The 20,413-nt window shown below is 50.1% G+C and overlaps 1 protein-coding gene across 2 annotated transcripts in view; it reads left to right on the top strand.

Annotated features, from left to right (window-relative positions):
- TEX35 (testis expressed 35) overlaps positions 1 to 6,135 on the top strand; it is a 32,345-nt gene extending 26,210 nt beyond the window's left edge. The window contains exon 10 of one of the 2 annotated variants that reach the window (XR_009531220.1): positions 6,055 to 6,135. The gene's annotated coding sequence lies outside the window, so the exon portion shown is untranslated. Of the gene's footprint in view, positions 1 to 1,295; positions 1,801 to 6,054 lie in introns of those variants that run through there. The other variant, XR_009531219.1, reaches the window with a different exon arrangement.
- Positions 6,136 to 20,413: the final 14,278 nt, after the last annotated feature.

Genomic DNA, 20,413 nt, shown 5'->3' with positions numbered 1-20,413 from the left:
AGAAAGAATTGGATACAGAGACAATTATGGGGGACTTCCCTGACGGTCCAGTGGTTAAGACTCCAAGCTTCCACTGCAGGGGGCACGGGTTTGATCCCTGGTTGGGGAACTAGGATCCCACATGCCGTGCTGTGCAGCCAAAAAAGAAAAAAAAGAATTATGGGTTAGAAATGAGCATAGCTCAGTTCATACCAGAGGCCCACCAGCCAAGGGCATGAGCCAGGCTGCAGATGTGTTCACAGCCGTGCTGGGGGTGGAAATAGTATGTCAGTTTAGCACCCTTCTCCCCAACAGAATCAAATGTTAGAGTCATGGGTTTCAAACCTGGCTGCACATTCGAATCACCTGGAAAGCTCTGGAAACACACAGATGCACAAGATTCCGCCCTGGCCCCATTAAATCTCTGCAGGAAGCCCAAGGCTTCAGTGATTGCCAAAGCTCCCCCAGGTGACTGATCCTGACACGCAGCCAGAGTGAGAGGCTTTTAGCCAGCCTGCCCACATTTAAATAGCTGGATAAACCTGCTGGGAAATGATGGCAGTCACTGCCGGATAAATGACAAAACGAGTTGGTAAGTGAAACACCGGGTGTCAACCTCATTCTGTTTTCTTTGAGTCACTTGAGGTCATTTGGAGCCACTGTGTCCAACCTGAGTCACTTTTCTCTAGGTCTTTGGGGTGTGGCTGAGATCCAAGGAGGTCAAAGGTTGGCTCCTGTGGGCTTGGCTGTGGGCTCCCGGGGCTCCAGGTTTTGGTGGCACGTAGCAAGTACCAAGGGTAAAGAGCTGGCCAGCAGAAGTCATGGTCTGGATCAGTTGAGGAAGGAAAGTTTTGGGGTCCACAGGGATGTCCTCCTGCTCTGTGCTGGGCTGTGAGTCAACCCCAGGAACACCCAGCGGCCAAGCCAGCAGCGCCAAGCCCAGATTCCATCTCCACAGCAACAAAATTCCTCCCTCGGGATCTGGGTCTGGTGCTGAATGGTGACCTTCATCGGTGCCACCGTAGAAAGTTCAACTAGCTAACTGACAGGGAACAGAGAGATTTAAAGTCAACGTGGGAGGGAGGCCCACGAGGGAGGGGATATACATATACATACAGCTGATTCACTTTGTCGTACAGCAGAAACTAACACAACATTGTAGAGCAATTATACGCCAATAAAAAAAATATGGAACGAAAAAATGAAGTCAATGTGTCAGGAGCCACTGATCCCTGGCAGCTGAGGAAGGCAGTTTCTAAGCCATCGTGGCACATTATGGGAAAATGTGATTCGAGTTTCCAAACTTCCATTCCCAGGTATCCACCGTGGTGCAGAGCAAGGGCCCTCATTGCAGCCTCCTCGCCGGGCAAGGTGGCTGGACATGTCCTCGGCCTGTGTGGGTGCTGCGTGGCCTCGCTCCGGTCCATCACTCGCAGGCCCACCTTGGCCCAGAGGCAAGGCCCACCCCCACGCAGGGGTTGAGACTCAGCTGATCACCTACCACACCTCCTTTGGCTCTGCCTCATTCCACTCTGGGTGTGACCTTCCCCTTGCCTCAGCCCTACCCATGTGTACCTGCTCTGACCACTGGCCGGCTCAGCCTTGCTCACGGCTCCTAGCCCTGGAGTTCTTCCGGCTTGGCCTCTCTCAAGAGCTTCCCTTCTCGGGCCAGTCCTACTTGCTATGTCCTGGGCTTCCTGGGACCTTCCTCTCTTTGGCCCTGGCCCGAGAGGTCCTGGCATCACTTACCTGCCACCGGGTAACAATAAGACAGGAATCTATATCCCAGCAACTGGGCAAGGATAAGTTTAAGACTCTCAAGAGGGCTTCCCTGGTGGCGCATTGGTTGAGAGTCCGCCTGCCGATGCAGGGGACATGGGTTCGTGCCCCGGTCCGGGAAGATCCCACATGCCGCGGAGCGGCTGGGCCCGTGAGCCATGGCTGCTGAGCCTGTGCGTCCGGAGCCTGTGCTCTGCAACGGGAAAGGCCACAACAGTGAGAGGCCCGCGTACCGCAAAAAAAAAAAAAAAAACCTCTCAAGGATCTTCAAGCGAGACGTCCTTGGGTCCATATGAGCCTGGAGGAAGGCAGTGTGATGTGGGTATGAGGGCAAGACCCGTGGCCTATGGGATCAGGACAGTTCCCTGGAGGAGGAAGGACTTGAAGCAGGTAAGGAAGACAGGCTGGCTATTAGTTTGGGGGTGAGAAGTAGTGGGACTGCGCAGTCGTGTGGGTGGTGACTGGAGACACGTCAGGAGAAAATGGGCTCTGAGAACCCCTGAGGGTGGGGGTGATACCCCAAATATTTAACCACCGGCCCAACCCTGCGTCTGTGCCAGCTGTGACCCTCCAGTTGCTGGGTTATGATGAGGTCTGCGGGGTCTTGGGGGAGGACCAGGGTAATGATGGGCAGGTCACATTTGGGTTGGGGGGGTGGGCTCAGAGGAGCAGTTTACCTCCCAGGATGGAAGTGTTTCGGGGTTTCAACAATCCTCGGGGCCGTAAGTAGCATGTACCAGGGAAGCTCTGCCCAGCCCATGGGTGGGGCAGTGGCCACGAGATGTGAGCCCAGCATACAGACACTACGACTGGACACCTCAGCTGCATGCTGTCTGCAGGAGGACACAGTCGTGAGTCAGGAGCTGCTGGGTTTCCTTCCTTCTCAAAAAAGATGGTATGTTCCAGCATAGTGCCGAAGACCCTGCAGTCATCTGCTGCCTTTGGAAAAGCTGTGACATCTCTATCCTGACCCAGCCATCACCAGCCATAGCCCAGGCCCCACCCAGGAGAAGCTGGGAGCCTCCCAGCGTAGTCTCTGACTTGGAGGCTTGCAGCCTTCCTTGGGAGGAGGACTCCAGCCTCAGTTGGTCTTGTGAAGTTAGAAAAAAATATCAGGGACATGAGACTGGGAGGTCTGATGACTCATTTAGAGCCAGGAATGTCAAAGGATTGTCCCTGGGACATGACAGCGGTATGATGGGGGCTGGCTGCTACCTACATAGGGGCTCTCGCCTGCAGAGGCTTTGCTGGGAGAGAAGCCCTCCTCCTGTGAGGCACGGGCATTCAGGGACACGGGTGGGGATCTGGCAGGAGTCACATAGCGAGGCTTTGACAGGCCAGGAACCCTAACTTCAGGGACCGGGAGAAGAAGAACCCCAAACACTGTTACTGTAGGCAGAGCGAGACGGCAGCTGAAAGCTCAGCACAGCCACTCCAGCAGAGCCCGGGTGGCGGGGGGCACGGAACTGGCTGACTGGCTTAAGCACGGAAGGAACTTACTCAGTGGATGTGGGGATGCACACAGATGTCATCAGCGGGGAGGCTGGAGACCCACACTGGGGAAACGTCCCAAGGCAGGAGACCCAGCTGAGGCCACGCTACGGTTAGGATGCCAGTGCCGGGACTGCTGCCACTGGGCACGGAACGCTGCCTTCACAGATGGTCTTCTGGTCGAGCTGCCACGGCCCCAGATGAGTTCTCTTCTGTCCCTGCGCTTTTCCCATCCCAGGTCAGAGCCCCCCGTTGCCTGGGCCAGGACGGGGAGCCCACAAGCTCCGTGGGGGTGGGAAGATGGGGGAACACCTGGGCCTTCAACTCCCGGAGGGCCTGATGGATCCTGCCTTCTGCAGAGACTCACACAGGGGGGTTCCCTCCAAAGAGGAGGCGTGCTGGAAACTGGGGCAGCCTAAACAAACAGAGCAACAGCAGCCAGTGCCCACGATGAGCTACTCTTGTCTTTAAACTTAGAGAATATCCAGGTGAATAACATCACCTAGAGATGAATGAAAGAGCAAAAGGCTTCGTGTGGACACAGCCTCCTATTCCACATGGGGCTGTACCCAAAGCAAACACTTACAGATGCAACACCTGCGGGGGTGGAGGGGTGGGTGAGGATCTCTGCCCTACGTAGACATTCCAAAATGACTCCATTCTTACCCTCCAGCGAGTCTGCTTTTCCAGTGGTGCAAATGCCACCTCACGCAGCCAGAGAGGATGCTGGGACCTGTGGAGACTTGGTCAGAGGTCCTGTCAGACCCTATGGGAAGTGGTAACATCTGGTTGTTGCTGAAGGGTGAGGGGAGGTTTGACAGTAACACTAGAATGGCCCATGGATGGCTCCTGAGGGCCCATGGACACCCTGAAATTGTGTGGAAGATGTTGCATGTGTGCACATGCAGTTTTTCTGGAGCAAGGTCAGAACTCTTCATGGCATCTTCAGATGAAAACAAGCACTGCTAGAACAAAATTTCCTCAACACCTTCCTGATGCCCCAAAGGCCTGATGGACTTCACTGAAAGATCAGTTTCCATCACCATCCATTCAAGACCTCTCTTCTCTCCTTGCCACGGTTAATACTCCAGCCCCAAATGCTCCCTCCCTGCCTCCAGGACCAGAGTCATACACCTAACTTGGATGTTTGAAAGGCATCTCCTCTGAACACATGCAAGCCAGAACTCTGGATTCACACTCCCCCGACACCCCATTCCTCCCCAAGCCTTCCCTATCACAGTTAATGGCATACTTCTTTTTTTATAAAGAGGAAGAGCTGTGCAGTAGTTAAACACTGAGTTCGTTCAAATCTGAGCTTTTCCACTTGCTAGCCATGTGAAACTATGCAAATGGATTAAATTCTCTGTGCCTCAATTTCTTCTTCTGTAAAATGGGGACAATAATAACACCTAGTTCATAGGAGTGTTGTCAAGTTTTTTTAAATTTCATTTGGTTGTGCTGAGTCTTAGTTGCAGCAGGTGGGCTCCTTAGTTGCGGCAGGCGGGCTCCTTAGTTATGGCATGTGTGTGGAATCTAGTTCCCTGACCAAGGATCAAACCCGGGCCCCCTGCATTGAAAGCACGGAGTCTTATCGGCTGCGCCACCAGGGAAGTCCCCTGTTGTCAAGTTGTAATGGCTTTAAAGTATGCCAAGGGTTCAGAAGAGTTAGCCTGGCTAACAGTACATGTTAGGAGTTGTCATCCTTCCAGTTGCTCAGGACAAAACCCTGAAAAGGATCCTTTATTTCTCTCTTTCCCTCATACATCATATCCAAATCCATCAGTGATTCCTGCCCATTCCACCCTCAGATACATATCCCAGATCTGACCTCCTCCCACCATCTCTATTGCTACTGGCCTAGGCCAAGCTACATCGTCACTTCCGATGGCCTCCTAACCAGTCTCCCTGCTTATGTTATTGCCATACTCCCCTCCTCAGTTCTCCAAATGGCAGCCAGAGTGATCTTTAAAAATGTAAATCAGAAAAAAAAAAAAAAAAAAAAAAAAGGAATTCCCTGGTGGTCCATGGGTTAGGACTTGGTGCTTTCTTAGTTCCTGGTCAGGGAACTAAGATCCTGCAAGCCATGCAGAGCAGCCAAACAAAACAAAACAAAACAAAAAAAATGTAAAATCAGATCACATCCCTCCTTTTCAGACTCAGAACATAAGTCACACCCCTTACTATGGCTGGCAAGACCCCACCTGTTTTGGCCCTTGGCCACCTCTCACACCTCTTCTTCTACAACGTCCCCTCCCTTCCTTGGCTCTGAGTGTCAGCTGGTCCTTCCGTTACCCTGTTCTGCCTAGAATAATGCCAGAGTAGAGGAGGTGAATCAGGGGCTGTGGTCCTAGGGTGGTGAGGGGAAATTTCTCTCAGGAGGAGACATGTGGGCACAGTTGAACAAGTATTGGAGAAAGTCATGCAAATACCTGGTGTGAGGAAGCATATATACCTACATATTTACACGCACGTCTTCACAATGACTTGATTTTCTACAAATGGTGTTCAGTGAGGCTCCCAAACCCCACTGGGGAGGTATCCAGAGTTTCAAGGCAGCCTCAGGTGTGGGAATGCAGACCTGGTCGGCTGGAGGAGTCCTGCTCTGGCCTCCAGGGACCTCTTTCCTATTCTCACATCAGCCAGAGGGCCAGGACTGGTGGGCGGAGGACAAGCCCGTTGGATTCAGGTGTTCTATCACCTCCCGGCTGGAAGCAGCATCCTCAGGGCAAGGAGGTGAAATCCACAACACCCTCCCCTTCTCCGAAGCCTCCCTTCCCCTCTCTGAGCCTTTCTCTGTCCCCACAGGTAGAGGAAGTTTCCAGCGGAAAATATCCCTTTGCTTTTCCGAGGCGAAAAGAGAAAAAGCACCGAGACCCATAGGAGAGCTACCCGGGCCGCAGAAGGGGGTGCAGTTTCCTGGGCAGCTTCCTTCGGATTTCAGGGACTGAAGTTTAAAGGACAAGGGCAGCTCCGTGAATCAATGAATGCTTCTAAGGCATGGACCTCAAGGTCCCCAAGACATAGACTGGTAATAGTCCTGCAGACCTCTCACTTCTGCCACGGGCTGTGATAGAGTCCGCTGGCCCAGAACGTCTTCGTCCGCGCTGTTGATATTACTGCCATTCCGGTCTCTTCTTTTGCTAAAAGTGGATTCGTTCCTGGCACAGGAATGACAGCAACCTAACACCGCGCACTACTCGGCGCCAGGCATTGTTCTTAATTGTCTCGGCGTCCAGCGCGAGCGGCGGGCGGGAGCCGGGCTCGCGGGGTGCAGTTCCCGCGGCGCACACTGGGTGGCGCAGGCATCGCACTCTGTCTGGAGCCGGGAGCCTGAGGCGGGCTGACCTCTAGGGAGGGAGTCCCGGGAGGAGGAGGACCCCTCATCTGTGACAGAGGACCCCGGCGTCGCAGCCCCGAGCTGGGAGGTCCGCTGCGGCCTCACCCCGGCTCGGGTTCCGACAAAAGCCTTCTGTTTGCTTTCCAGAAACTTTTCTCCTCAGGGATTCGCATCCCGAAGAGCAGGCTCCAAGGCCACGCACGGGCTAGGCCACAGATGTACTGGAACGGGGGTAAAAGGAGGGCGGGGGCGGGGCGGGGAGAGGGAGGAGGGGGGCTCTTGCAGAGAGAACTGAGGAGGCACAAGGTGGTCAGTGGTCAAGGCCAGACCTGCGGTCAGCCTTCTTGGTTTGCTAGTTAGCCAGCCTGCTGCGTCCTGATCTTGGGGTTCTCCTGCAGGTGCTGAGGCGGGACTGGGAGGCTCTGCTGGGAGAGGGGAGCCAAGAGGGGGAGATGGGGGCAGAGTAGCGGAGACGAGCAGGACTAGGCACCTTGGCAGGCAGGGCCCAGGCCCGCTGGGATGAAGTGGGGCCCTCCCCTGCCCCACCACTTCCTCTCCCTCCTGGGTACAGCTGTTTGGCATTTTCTCCCGAGGTTCTCTGATGCGTGTGGGAACCTGCCCTCTCGCCCTGCTTCGGAACTGACGCTTCTTCCGCGTCTGGGCAACGCACCATCTGCCCAATTTGAATCTGCTTTTTGCCTGTGAGAAGAGAAACAGGTGAGGTGTGAGGCTCTGGAGAGGCACATCCACACCACTCCTGGGATGTTTCTCCACACACAGCGGGGACCGGGTGTTGTTTTGTTTTGTTTGTGGTACGCGGGCCTCTCACTGCTGTGGCCTCTCCCATTGCGGAGCACAGGCTCAGCGGCCATGGCTCACAGCCCAGCCGCTCAGCCTCATGTGGGATTTTCCCGGACCGGGGCACGAACCCGCGTCCCCTGCATCGGCAGGCGGACTCTCAACCACTGCGCCACCAGGGAAGCCCGACCTGGTGTTTATTGTCCGACTGTGTAAGAGGGCACTGGAGAGGAACGTGAGAATAACGTGCCCCTGGGCTATGTTATAAAATGCACATTCCACCTTCTCATTCCGAAATGTTCTAATTTAGGAAGACAAGAATGGGGCCCAGGAATCTGCATTTTAACAAACACCATCCCAAGGCATGGTGGGTAGGCCACACTTGGAGAGATACCAGCCAAAGCTTTGGGGCACTACTGTTCCACGAGAAGACACTTGGAGTCAGCAGTTCCTCCTTCCTTTCTGAGCGTCGCCTGTGGCTTAGTGTGGCTTCAGGCTCAGCCACTCCTTGAGCATTTTGTCCCCTGCCCTCAGCCTCTTCAGCTTTCCCAGGCCTGGTTTTTCTTATTTTTCTTTTTCCTGACCTCACTGGAACATTGAACCCCATTCTTTCAGAAGGTAAGCTCTTTATTAGCATCAACCTGGACTTTTAGGAATCCTCAAACAGTTGTGCAGCATTGAATTAATTCTGTAAGAAATGACATTTTCATTTTCCAGCCGTTCTTATAGAACCTGCATTCTGCAACCACGTCATTTTCTTTTCTTAAATGGTTCTGATTTGAGCCTAAAACACACCCCCTCCATTCCCACCCCCATTCCTCTGAGCCTCCTGAACTCCAGATCTTTGCGCTGTCAATCACAATTTCTTTCATTCTTTTTATTTTTCATGGAATTAGGGAGGCAAAAAAATTTTTTTTTAAACAAAAGATATAAAATGTCTAAATTTCTTGATCTCCTGGAAGAACTTAAGGTAACTAAACTTCTCTGGGGTTTATTTTCCCTCATGGCTCAACCTTCTATCGTAAAAATAGAAAGTTGGCAGACAAATAAATTACACAGAGAGTCCTCAAAGTTGGGTATTTTATTATTGCATTTTTAAGTGCAGTATTTTGTAATTGCTCTGATAATACAAGGGATGATATTTATGAGAGTGAGCCCACAACACCTTCCCTGCTGGTGTCTGCCCTCTTAAGAACCCTGTGTGATGGGTCACAGCACCAGGGGGGAACCATCACAGAACATTAATAAGGAGGAAGCTGAGTGCTGGCGCCTGGAGAGACAGAAAGCAGTAACTAGGCCACACAGGCCTGTCATTTTTGCACTTTGAGCAAGAAGTGAAAAATGGAAAATGGTCCCTCTATCTTCCCAGCAAATATAGGACCTGGCTCAGAATTTCCTCTGATTTTGTGTCCCCAGGACACTGGCTGCCCAATTACATGGAGCTGGATCCAGAGGGAAACTGTTCGTGAGAGTTCAGGAAAATGAATGTTCCCTCAGCTCCGTGAGGGCAGATGGGTTCTGGGTGAGATGAGAGATCTTGGGGAAGGTCATAACTGAGCTCCCGATGCATCTAGAACCCTTTAAATTTTCATTTTTCTAAAATGTTTGTCACTTTCTAAAAATTATATTTTCAAGTTAGATTCGGTAATGTGTTTTCCAATATTTAACGGGGCCTCAAGGAAGAGATAAGGCAGGTCTTCCCTGGTGGTCCAGTGATTAAGACTCCACGCTCCCAATGCAGGGGGCCCAGGTTCAATCCCTGGTCAGGGAACTAGATCCCTCATGCATGCCACAACTAAGAGCCCGCATGCCACACCTAAGGCCTGGTGCAGCAAAATAAATACATAAATATTTTTTTTAAAGAAGAGAGATAATGCATTTCTTTGTTGGGTAGAAGGGTGCTAAACTTGCAAGAATCTTCTTCTTATACTACAGAAATGGCAGTTCCGCTTCTTTGCTAGCCACGGAGAACTTGCTCTGCAGCAGCTACGGCCAGTGCAGGCCCCCCAGCCCAGGACGAGAACAGGACCACACCCAGCTCCTCCAGGCAGCCGCTGGACTACAGGACACTGACTCTGCAAGATTTATTTTGACCACGTAAGTGCCACGTATGCTGTTTCCACTTCTTACATTTCCCCATTCTCCCTGAGAGGGGTCTGTGTCATTGCCTGTTTACAGAAGGGGAAAGGGAGGCTGAGGGAGGCTAACAACCTGGCCCCAAGTCACAATCCCCCACTGAATGTGGTGCCGCCCACCTGGGCATCCCAGATGCCTCGACCACCAAGGGCTTCAGCAAGTGCATGTGCAACAAAGGACAGAAGAAGGGCTCTGGGATCAAGCCCAGTTGCTCTGATTCACATTCCAAATTCTTTCCACTTCATCAAAAAGCCAGGACAATGATCTTCAGCTGTTTCATTGAAGACCTAAGAAATCTGTGTCCCCACCTTCTCTGCTTTAACTCTGGAGCTACGTAAGCCGATCATCATTTCATGCCCTAAACCAAAGAATAAACTCTACAGTTATAAACATGAACATCACAAAGGATGCTCTCTGGCCCATGGGGAATACAAGTACCTACAGGACAGCTACAGGGAGCCTTGAGATTTATTTTCTAAGTCACACCAGGCCATCCCAGAATGGCATTTTGGAGATAGACAGAGAAAACAAAAATGTTCACACTCTGATTTGTTGCTTGTAATGACTCCAAGCAAAGGACTGAGGGTACGATTCTGGGCCAAACTTGGAAGGCCAGGAGGAACGTGCCTGTGTCATGTAAACATAAGCCAAAGCAGCTTGTTTCAGACAAACACTTCGCTTCTGAAACTCCTGAAACCTTCTTGGCCCTTGAATGTGGTAATTCATCTGAACATTTTATTTTACTTTATTTTATTTTATTTTATTTTTTCACTCTGTGCTTTAAAAAAAAAATACATTTATTTATTTATTTTTGGCTGCGTTGGGTCTTCGTTGCTGCACGCAGGCTTTTCTGTAGTTGCAGTGAGCAGGGGCTACTCTTTGTTGCAGTGTGCGTGCTTCTCATTGCGGTGGCTCCTCTTGTTGAGCATGGGCTCTAGGTGTGCAGGCTTCAGTAGTTGTGGCACACGGGCTCAGTAGTTGTGGCTTGCAGGCTCTAGAGCACAGGCTCAGTAGTTGTCGTGCATGGGCTTAGTTGCTCCGCGGCATGTGGGATCTTCCTGGACCAGGGCTCGAACCCATCTCCCCTGCATTGGCAGGCGGATTCTTAACCACTGCGCCACCAGGGAAGTCCAACCTAAACATGTTAGAAACCACTTAACCACACGCCATGAAGGCAAGGGGTGGGAGTGGTGATCTTTAAGGAGTTGTCTCCATTTTGAGGGCCACGTGAAAAAGAGATGGGCAGAAAACTGAGGTCTTGCCAGGGTGGTTTTCCAGACAAACACTTAAAGAGGAAAAATGTCCAAGAAAATACATGATATGACTGATGATGTCATGAAGTGAAAAGGCCATCATAAATGCTAATAAAAAATATAGTGGATAGGGGCTTCCCTGGTGGCGCAGTGGTTGAGAGTCCGCCTGCCAATGCAGGACACACGGGTTCGAGCCCTGGTCTGGGAAGATCCCACATGCCACGGAGCAGCTGGCCCCGTGAGCCACAATTACTGAGCCTGCGCATCTGGAGCCTGTGCTCCACAAGAGAGGCCGCGATAGTGAGAGGCCCGCGCACTGCGATGAGGAGTGGCCCCCACTTGCCACAACCAGAGAAAGCCCTCGCACAGAAACAAAGACCCAACACAGCCATAAATAAATAAATAAAATTAAAAAAATATATATATATATAGTGGATAGATGTTCCCCAGATGTTCATTTGAGACCTGGTCCAGGTCTCCTCCAGGGAGGCACTTGTAGCAACACTAGCATCTAAACTCATTCCCTTCTTTTTTTTTTTTTTAAATAAATTTATTTATTTATTTATGGCTGCGTTGGGTCTTCCTTGTTGCCCACGGGCTTTCTCTAGTTGCAGCGAGCAGGGGCTACTCTTCGTTGCAGTACGCAGGCTTCTCATTGCGGTGGCTTCTCTTGTTGTGGAGCACGGGCTCTAGGTGCACGGGCTTCAGTAGTTGTGGCACACAGGCTTCAGTAGTTGAGGCTCGAGGGCTCTAGAATGCAGGCTCAGTAGCTGTGGCGCACGGACTTAGTTGCTCCACAGCATGTGGGATCTTCCTGGACCCGGGCTCGAACCCATAACCCCTGCATTTGCAGGCAGATTCTTAACGTGCCACCCGGGAAATCCCAAAACTCATTCTCTTTTTTAACCTCATCTAAAGTTTTATAATGAGCAGAATACACCACAGTATTCAAAAAAAAATCCACTTATATTTGACTGGACTCCTTTCTCCAATACCCACTTTGGGGTCAGGAACTACCTACTCAATGAGAAGAATGATAATGCCTAGTAAACACTGCCTTTAGATCCAGGCAAGAGGAATCCTGGTCCTGATGCAGCACTTTCATGGGATAAGCCCACATCCTCCCTCCTGGAATATTTCCCAAGTACTTGGGGCCACATAAGCCCTTTTTCAGGTCTGTCTTTCCTGGATAGACCATGTTGCCAGTTCCTGGAATGGCCAAGGGGGAGCTGTGTGCAGGGGGTTTGCTTGGACACAGAGCTGGGTATCCATCTGCCTCATGTGAGAGCTTTCATGCTACCAGAGCCTGGTGGGAATAAAAGGGGGTTGGATGGCAGGCCGGGCACCAAGACTCTCTCCCTGTGCCACTGCATTCCAGTACTGAGTTCCAAGGAGGCCAAAAATTCTATGTCTGAACTGGACTTTCAAGCCTCGTGTTGCTCTGAGGAACTTAAAAAAAGGCAGTGAGGTAGAGGCACTTTATGGGCAGAGGTTGCCTGGCTTGCAGTGGGAGGGGCATGGAGAGGTCTCCTGGCAACAGGGCTGCAGGCTTCCGTTGGATCTCTTCTTCTGGGCTCCACACATATCTGAGACAGCCTGGGCATGTCCTGGCTAGCTCAGTCCCTGAAGGTTCTGTGTAATTGTCCTCATGCTATTGGTGTCACCTAACTGGAGCTAAGAAACGAGTCATCAAAATAATCAAATGCCTAGTTAAGCTTAAAAACAAAACTAGGGGACTTTCTAAATACTAAGTTATAAAAAACAAGGTGGAAACTGCAGTTCCCCATAATGAATTCAAAGACTCTGTTCCAAGATGGAAATAATGTTAAATAAGGGAGTTTAAGGCAAAGGAGGTGGTTAGGAGAGAAAGGTGACTGGCATGGAACTGAGAATATACCAAGGCTCCATCTCAAAAACAAATGTGTATCATACGTAGCAACGGTTCTGTGTGTGGCTCTTTTGATTTCAAATATAGCATAACTTCACTCTTCTAGATGCCACTAACCTAAAATATGGATAAATGTACATGGTCAGGCTAGACTGACACTTTCTTCTTCCCCCCTTAAAAGATTTACTAAGAAAATTCAGCGGGCAAACAGGAGTGCAAGGGGAATGTCAGGTTTAATTAAGAAATCAGCTCTTTAAAGGACTTTAGCACAGTAATTGTTGGTTTGCAAATGGTGTTGTGAACGATAAATGGGTCATCCGTTCTTTGAAAGAGTCTGAAAGGGATCTCGTGGAAGGACTTGGGGAGCCTTTCAAGTTGTTGAAAGGTAGCAGGTTGCATTTCATCCCCATCGAGCAATAATGATTGAGTCCTTTTAAGCCTAACAACAAAAGGTAATATCTTCTAGGTGTTTACTACATACTAGGCCCTTGGTTGAGTGCTTTCCTAGCGTTTAGCCCTCACAACAAGCCTATGAAATGTTGTGTGCTAGTATTATGGCCATTTTACAGATGAGGAGATGGAGGCACTGGGAGGCCAAGGGCCGTGCCCAAGTTAGCTAGCTAAATACAGGTATACAAAGACAGCTCTCTGCCTTTAGGAAGTTTGCTATCTAGTATTTTTTTAACGTTGTAAATTTTGTAATTTTAATAAGCTCAGATCAGCTTCATCTTCCAAGTGATCTGAATTGGGTATGTTTCACTATAGTAAAACAACATGAGATATTTTTCTAACCAATTAACTATTGTCATAGATTATAATACGAATGAGGGGAAAACTGTCTGATGGAATATCCAGTCCACACTTGGGAATCAACTGCCTGAAGAACAGTCTCATTTCCAGATTGGAACATGGTATGTATTATGCCTGAACGATGACAAAAACAGTGCTGATTTTGTAACAAAACCTCAGGGAAGCTATTAACAAGTTGGCATTTCTAATTCATGTGGAAATGATCATGTTATTTATCAGAAAATTGAAGCAGTGGTATTCATTTAATTAAGAATCTGGTACTGTGGAAGGGAAATTTTGTGGTTTGTAATATTGCAGACAAACATGAATTCAAGCGCAAAAGAAAATTGGTTACGTATCTAAGAGTCAGCTTCTTTTCCTTTGACCCTCTCATTTTACATGGTTTGAGAGCTGCTTTACAAAGGAATATCATTATGCTGTATCATTTTATAAGATTTTTTTATGGCAAATTCATCTAAGTAGTAACTGTACTAGGCTCCTAAAGAGCCAGAAAGAAAAGTGCTTCCAACGTTTGACAACAGCTAAGGAAACTATCTCTGTGTATTGGAAGGCAGGTTAACATCTAGCTGCTTTCTCAATTGTAAATAACGCATTGGCATATTCAAATCTAGTTAATAGGCATTATAAAATCAAAAACATAAGAAAGCAGGTTTGAATGAGACAGAATCTGAGAAAAGCAGAGAATGGGAATCAGATGGAAACTGGAAGGGGACGAAGAGTTTGGAAAAGGTGGCAGAGGAGAGCACCCACTCTTGGTGGCTGACACCCCACCTTCGCCAGGAAACACTGCTCACCCGTCGAAGCCTTAGGCCTGCTTATCTCCTGGATCCAGGTGCCTGCTAGTGGGTGTGCCACTTCCATGGCCCAGCCTTCCTCAGCCGCCTCACCTCCAGGTCTGGATTCATTGTTTACAGTAAGCGTTTGTTGAGCAGTAGTTATGTGCCAGGTGCTGGGCTGGGTCATACCCATAAACAAGGAGAACAGGTCCCTGGCCTCTAAAGCGGATGTTCTGGTCAGAGGAGACAGCTGTAAACAAGTAGATAACTAATTGTGAGACATGCAGATGGCAATCTGTGCTGTGATGAAAATAAAGCAAGGTAAGGGGATTGAGTGTGACGGAGGAACACAGGTGATTAGGGAAGGCCTCTCTGAGGTCGTGACATGTTAGCAGGGAAGGAGCCAGCCATGGGAGGCTCCAGGGGGAGAGCACTCCAGACAGAGCAAGTACCAGGGCCCTGGGGCAGGTAGGAGTTTGTTGTATCTGAGGATGAGCAGAAGGTGCCAGTGTAGCTGAGCTGTAGGAGGGGAGAAAGTAGGAGATGAGGGTGGAGAAGTCACAGATCCTGTGGTCTTCTAGGCCAGGACCAAACTCCTGGATTCTCTTCTAAGTGGAATGGGAAGGGATTGGAGGATCTTAAGTAGGGAGGTGATAAGATCGATTTCCATTTTCCAAATATTATTCCGTGGAGCCTGGGTTCTAGGCAGATGAGAGTAAGGAGGTGAGTGAAGAGAGTGACCAGTCATAGCATCCCTCTTCTTCCCCAGAGGTGAGTGCAGGAGTGGGTCTGTGCCCCTGCTGGGGGCCTGAAGCCCATCCATAGGATGTTTCTGTGGAAGTTAGAAGATCAGACTCTCCCTCCTCTCTTTGGTGTTGAGCCACAACTTCTGCCACTTGAAGGAGCCAGAGAAAGTGATAAGGGGCTGAGAGAGGGCAGCGTCAAGGCCACACCTGCCTTCCCTGAGGTCCCAGGGATGCCTGGGCTCCTCCAGCTCTTCCTTTGATTCCAGAGCTTTTAGCTGAAGGAGTTCTAACAAACACATGGAGGTTAGAGATGGCCAGATGGCCAGGGAGGAGCGGAGGAAGAAAAGAGGGGGAGATCGACCTTGGCCTTGAACGTGGGTGGGATCCAGGAGGAGTGAAGCAGAGATGTGTGAGCTTTAGCCCAGCGATCTCAGGCAGTGAGGACTCTGTGATCCTGGCAAGAAGACAAGTGTGTGTTTTCTGTCCAAACATCCAAGTTACTCATTTCCCCAGATGACGCTGCAGCTGGGAGACCTGTGAACAGTCCCACAGCTAATAGCTCACAATTCTGGGTTTAAAAAAAACAGGATGGGGGCTTCCCTGGTGGCGCAGTGGTTGAGAGTCCGCCTGCCGATGCAGGGGACACGGGTTCGTGCCCTGGTCTGTGAAGATCCCACATGCCGTGGAGCAGCTGGGCCCGTGAGCCATGGCCGCTGAGCCTGCGCATCCGGAGCCTGTGCTCTGCAACGGGAGAGGCCACACCAGTGAGAGGCCCGCGTACCGCAAGAAAAAAAAAAAAAACACCAAAAAAACAGGATGATATTTAAATCAAGAAACAAGAAAACAAACAAGGGCAGCGCCTTAGTGTGTATAGCACAGGGGGTAAAGCAAAATTAATTCACAAAGATTTCCCTTAAAATATAGGGAAAGAAGGTCCTGACATTTTTCTACAAATTTTAATGGAAATTAATAAAGATGAACAAAAATATCACAAATATTGTCATTATTCTGTGTGACATCTTGTTATTTTATTGTAGTGAATGTGAAGTATTTACAAAGGATCTAGTAGCTTCTCTCTTGCCTCGACCTCCTGCTCTCCGTTTTCCTGGTAAGGGTTTTTTTTTTTTTTTTTGCGGTACGCGGGCCTCTCACTGTTGCGGCCCCGCCCATTGTGGAGCACAGGCTCCGAACGCGCAGGCTCGGCGGCCATGACTTACGGGCCCAGCCGCTCCGCGGCATATGGGATCCTCCTGGACCGGGGCACGAACTCGTGTCCCCTGCATCGGCAGAAGGACTCTCAACCACTGCGCCACCAGGGAAGCCCTCTGGTAAGGTTTTAAGTTCCCCAATCACCAGTTGTCTGAGCAGCCACAGAAGTTGCTGCCTAACCCCGTGCAGCGGGTAGAGGTTAAGTTTGGAACGACTTAACCTGCTTCGGGAAAAGGTTGATGAATCTAAATGAGAGGTGGAGGTTATATGTGGGAGGGGAGGAAACCTTCGTTCTAAAGCAGGACGTCTGGTGTCCCTTCGCAGGCATTGCTGCCATTCAAGCTGTCCTCACGTTCTCCAGCCGGGCATCATCGGCCACATGATATCCTACGGGGCTAGGGTCACCCTTTGGTGAAGTGGGAGAAATGCCCTCCCAAAGGGGCCTCTAAAAAGTGCTGCTGCTGCTGTGTGTGTGTGTGTGTGTGTGTGTGTGTGTGTGTGTGTGTGTGTGTGTGAAAGTTTAGTGCAATGGTCTTTCCAGCTTCTACTTATAGCTCCCTCTCTCCCTAGGTCAGGGCCAGGCATCGATTCGATGTCAAACACCAGCTTTTCCTCAGCCTTCACTGAGGCTTGCACTCCTCACACAGTCAAGGTTGTCTTGCCGCCTCTCTTAAGATGAGTTCTTTCCCAGGCCAGGCAACACCTCGGTCCCTCACATAAGGAGACTGTAGGTGGGCCAATCCCACCAGTTCACCTGGCATTTCTAGACACACCCACCCTCTTCCCATCCCCCACTTCCAGTGCCTATACCAAGTGGGTGCAAGGAGCAAATCTGTGTTTAAATAAGATTAGACTGGCAGCCAAGGACAGGATGATTTAGCCTGCAGCAGAATCTTCTGGAACACTTGTTAAAAATACAGACTCCCAGACCCTACCTGGATAGTGTCATTCACTAGGTCAGGGCAGGGCCTGAGAATCTGCATTTTAAACTCCTGCATGTGTCCCACCCTCACCTCCACCCCCATGATTCTGATGCATTGACTGTCAGACCTGGCTGAGAGGGAAGCAAAGCTGGAGGTCAGGAGGTCAGTGTGGAGCTTACATTGTACAGGAGAGATGCCTGAGACCCTCAGCAGAGAGGAAGGGAAGGAGACGGACGCCAGGGACATAGTGTGGAGGTAGAGGAAAGGAAGCCGGGAGGGAGCGGGGTCCGTCGCTCCCTGGTCTGGTCTGCGTCTGGTCTGTGAGAGAGCAGGATGCGGCTCTCACACGTGTAGGGAGGGGGCCTGGGCTGTGTCGCCTCCTTCTGGCTCCAGCTGGCTCTGCTCCCCTGACAGCAGCTCTCTCCCTGGGCACAAGCCAGGGCCACTCCCTGGGAAGGCTCAGGTTACAGCTGTGCCCTGGCCTCTAACTCGGCCTCTGCATGGCCTTACCCGGTCAAGTTACCAAATGCGAAGTGTGACAGATTCCTGGGGGAGGACAGAGCCTGGAAGCCATGGCTGATCCCAGAGTGTTTTCTTTTACGTCCCAAACCCACTTGGGGATAACAACGGCACCTGACACTTCCAGAACCCTCTTCTGGGGGCTTTAAAAATGCTTTGACTACGTGGGGATTGTGATCCTGGGACTTTTTTTCTTATGTACATAATGGATTGTCACATACAAGTGTCAAGGTTATTTTTCTTCATCTATTTGCTATTTAAGTGGGGGGAGCATTAATCTCATTTTATAGACATGGATCATTTCTGGATATAAATGGCTCCCTAGTTTTAGAGATTCTAACTTGAAGCTCCTCTTTTCTTTCCTTTCTTTCTTTTTTAAAAATTATTTATTTATTTATTTATTGGCTGCGTCGGGTTTTTGCTGCTGTGTGCGGGCTTTCTCTAGTTGTGGCGAGCAGGGGCTACTCTTCATGGCGGTGCCCAGGCTTCTCATTGCGGTGGATTCTCTTGTTGCAGAGTGCCAGCTCTAGGCATGCGGGCTTCAGTAGTTGTGGCACACGGGCTCAGTAGTTGTGGCTTGCAGGCTCAGTAGCTGTGGTGCACAGGCTTAGTTGCTCCGCAGCACGAAGCCCCTCTTTTCTTACAGAGCAGTCTCATTTGTGTTAAGGAGGGCCGTTCTTTGTGGGTGGTCCCCGTGGGCCTTACAGAACCATTTTACACAGGGAGCCTCACCTGAGAAGTTGCCTCCAGCTGGCTTTGTGTTTATCCAGAGCACCTGGTTCAGGCTTCCGCCCAGAACGGCAACTTCGTAAATACTGCTGATCCTCACCCTGGATCTAGACTTCACCAAGGGAAGGGGCCCTGTGCCTTTAGTCCAAAGACTTCATGGAGATAATGGGATCCCTCCACAGACGAGGTAGGAAATGGGGGCTAGGGTCAGAGGGATTATCTCAACCCCCTAGAGAAAAGTATCCTGGCAAAGTTTGTGTTGAGGCTTAACTGGGAGGCGCAATATCAAGGCATCCAGAGTGAGGGGAAAGGAAGGAAATGTAAAGCTGCACAAAATGACGCAGCCTTGAGCTTGGTCGTGCAGGATGTCTTCCAGACAGGCCAAGGGGATCCGTCCATAGATCAGAGTAGGAAGAGGAAGAAAAAGGACTTTTTATCTGCGGGCTCCTTCCTGTCTCCTGTCTTTCTCTGGTCACAAGATTCTCTCCATGGCGTGTTAATTCCTCCACAGTTCTGACTGTGTTACCTCTCTTGTAAGCAGTCACCGGGGAAGCTGGACCCCGGACCCCACGCTTCATTCATTCAGATTGGGCTTGGTGTCAGACAAGTAAAAAACATGCAGAAGCCCAGTGTTCACCCAAGGTTGTTAGCAGTAGCTGCTGAAGCCAGAGGACAGGTGGGCGAGCAGACCTGCGAGACACGTGAACCGAGTTTGGTTCGGTGATAAACAAGGAGTTAGGGATTAAAGAAAAAAGTAGGCTTCTTGTTCGTTTGTTTGTCTTTCCACTGAAACTTTGGCCCTACTAGACCTCCAAGTGCCATTTACAACTTACTCCTCTCTTGAGACTGGCATCTGCCTTTAGCAACATATGACAGTGGAAAGGAGAGTCCTGGAGAAGTTGTGGGGGAAAAAGATTCAAATGTCCTCATGTCCCAGACTACCCCACCTCATTTCTTTGCCATGCTCTACTACTTACTGTGTGACCTTGTGAAAGCCACTTAACCTCTCTGAGCTGGTATGGCAATTTCATGAGGGTCAGCATAATGCATACAACACAAGGTCCTTTAGAGAAGTCAGTGAAATAACAGATGCATAAGCACTTTGAAAACTCTGGTGAGCTCTCGAAGGCAACGGGCTCTTGTTAGCACTCCCCTCTCTTCCTGCAGCCCCACCTACCATCCCTCTTGAGACACTCTGGCTTCTTTCTCGGGCCTTCCTGGGCTTGGTTCCAGCTGCGTTTCTAGCAAGAATCTCTTCAGTTCTGGCCCCAACCCCTTTTGCTCCTCCAAGCTCATCTATCCCTTGAAAACAACCTCGCCTTGGCACTTTATGAGGGAGAATTCTGACATTCATATGAGCGATCCTACTCTTTTAGCTATAATGGTTTGCTAGGGCAACGATTTCACAATTTCACAATAAAAGGAGCTTTCTTTTCAAACAATGAGTAAGCTCTGCACAAGTACTAACAAGTCGGGAACCATAACAACTTGCATGGGAAAAGCTGGTCTGACTGTATCCCGGAGTCTCTATATTCGGGTTCAAAAGAAATGCAGGTTAGCTTGTTTGTTTCACTGCTAAGCCTTTTCTCGCTCAACACCCTTTCCTTCGCATTGTCTCATTTTAGCCTCCCAATGACCCCTATGAGGTAGGAAGGGCACCTCCATTTTTACAGTGGAGGAAGTGGAGGATAAAAAAAAACCCGAGTGATTTTTCCCAAGGTCCCAAACAGCCAGTCTGAGGTCAGATCAAATGAGAAACTGTGTCTTTTAGTTCCTGGTATTTTCTGTTGAACATTGCTGCCATCATTTTCACGTGTCCCTCTTCCTTTTATTCTTGATTTTCACAAGAACTTCTGTCTCCAGGGAAAGCGTCCTGGCTTCTAGCAGGTGCTTGTGTTCTTGGTAACACGATTTCTTTGATTCACCAAGAAAGCCAGTTGCACAACCGTGTGGCCACTAGAGACCAACCCAAGACCACACGGCCAACCTCCTCCCTTGAGCTCAGGGGAGGCCTGAACCAATGTTTCCTAGCTGGTTGAG

The sequence above is a fragment of the Mesoplodon densirostris genome, chromosome 2, assembly GCF_025265405.1.
Source record: "Mesoplodon densirostris isolate mMesDen1 chromosome 2, mMesDen1 primary haplotype, whole genome shotgun sequence".
Lineage (NCBI taxonomy): Eukaryota > Metazoa > Chordata > Mammalia > Artiodactyla > Ziphiidae > Mesoplodon > Mesoplodon densirostris.
This window is presented reverse-complemented; position numbering and strand designations above follow the sequence as displayed.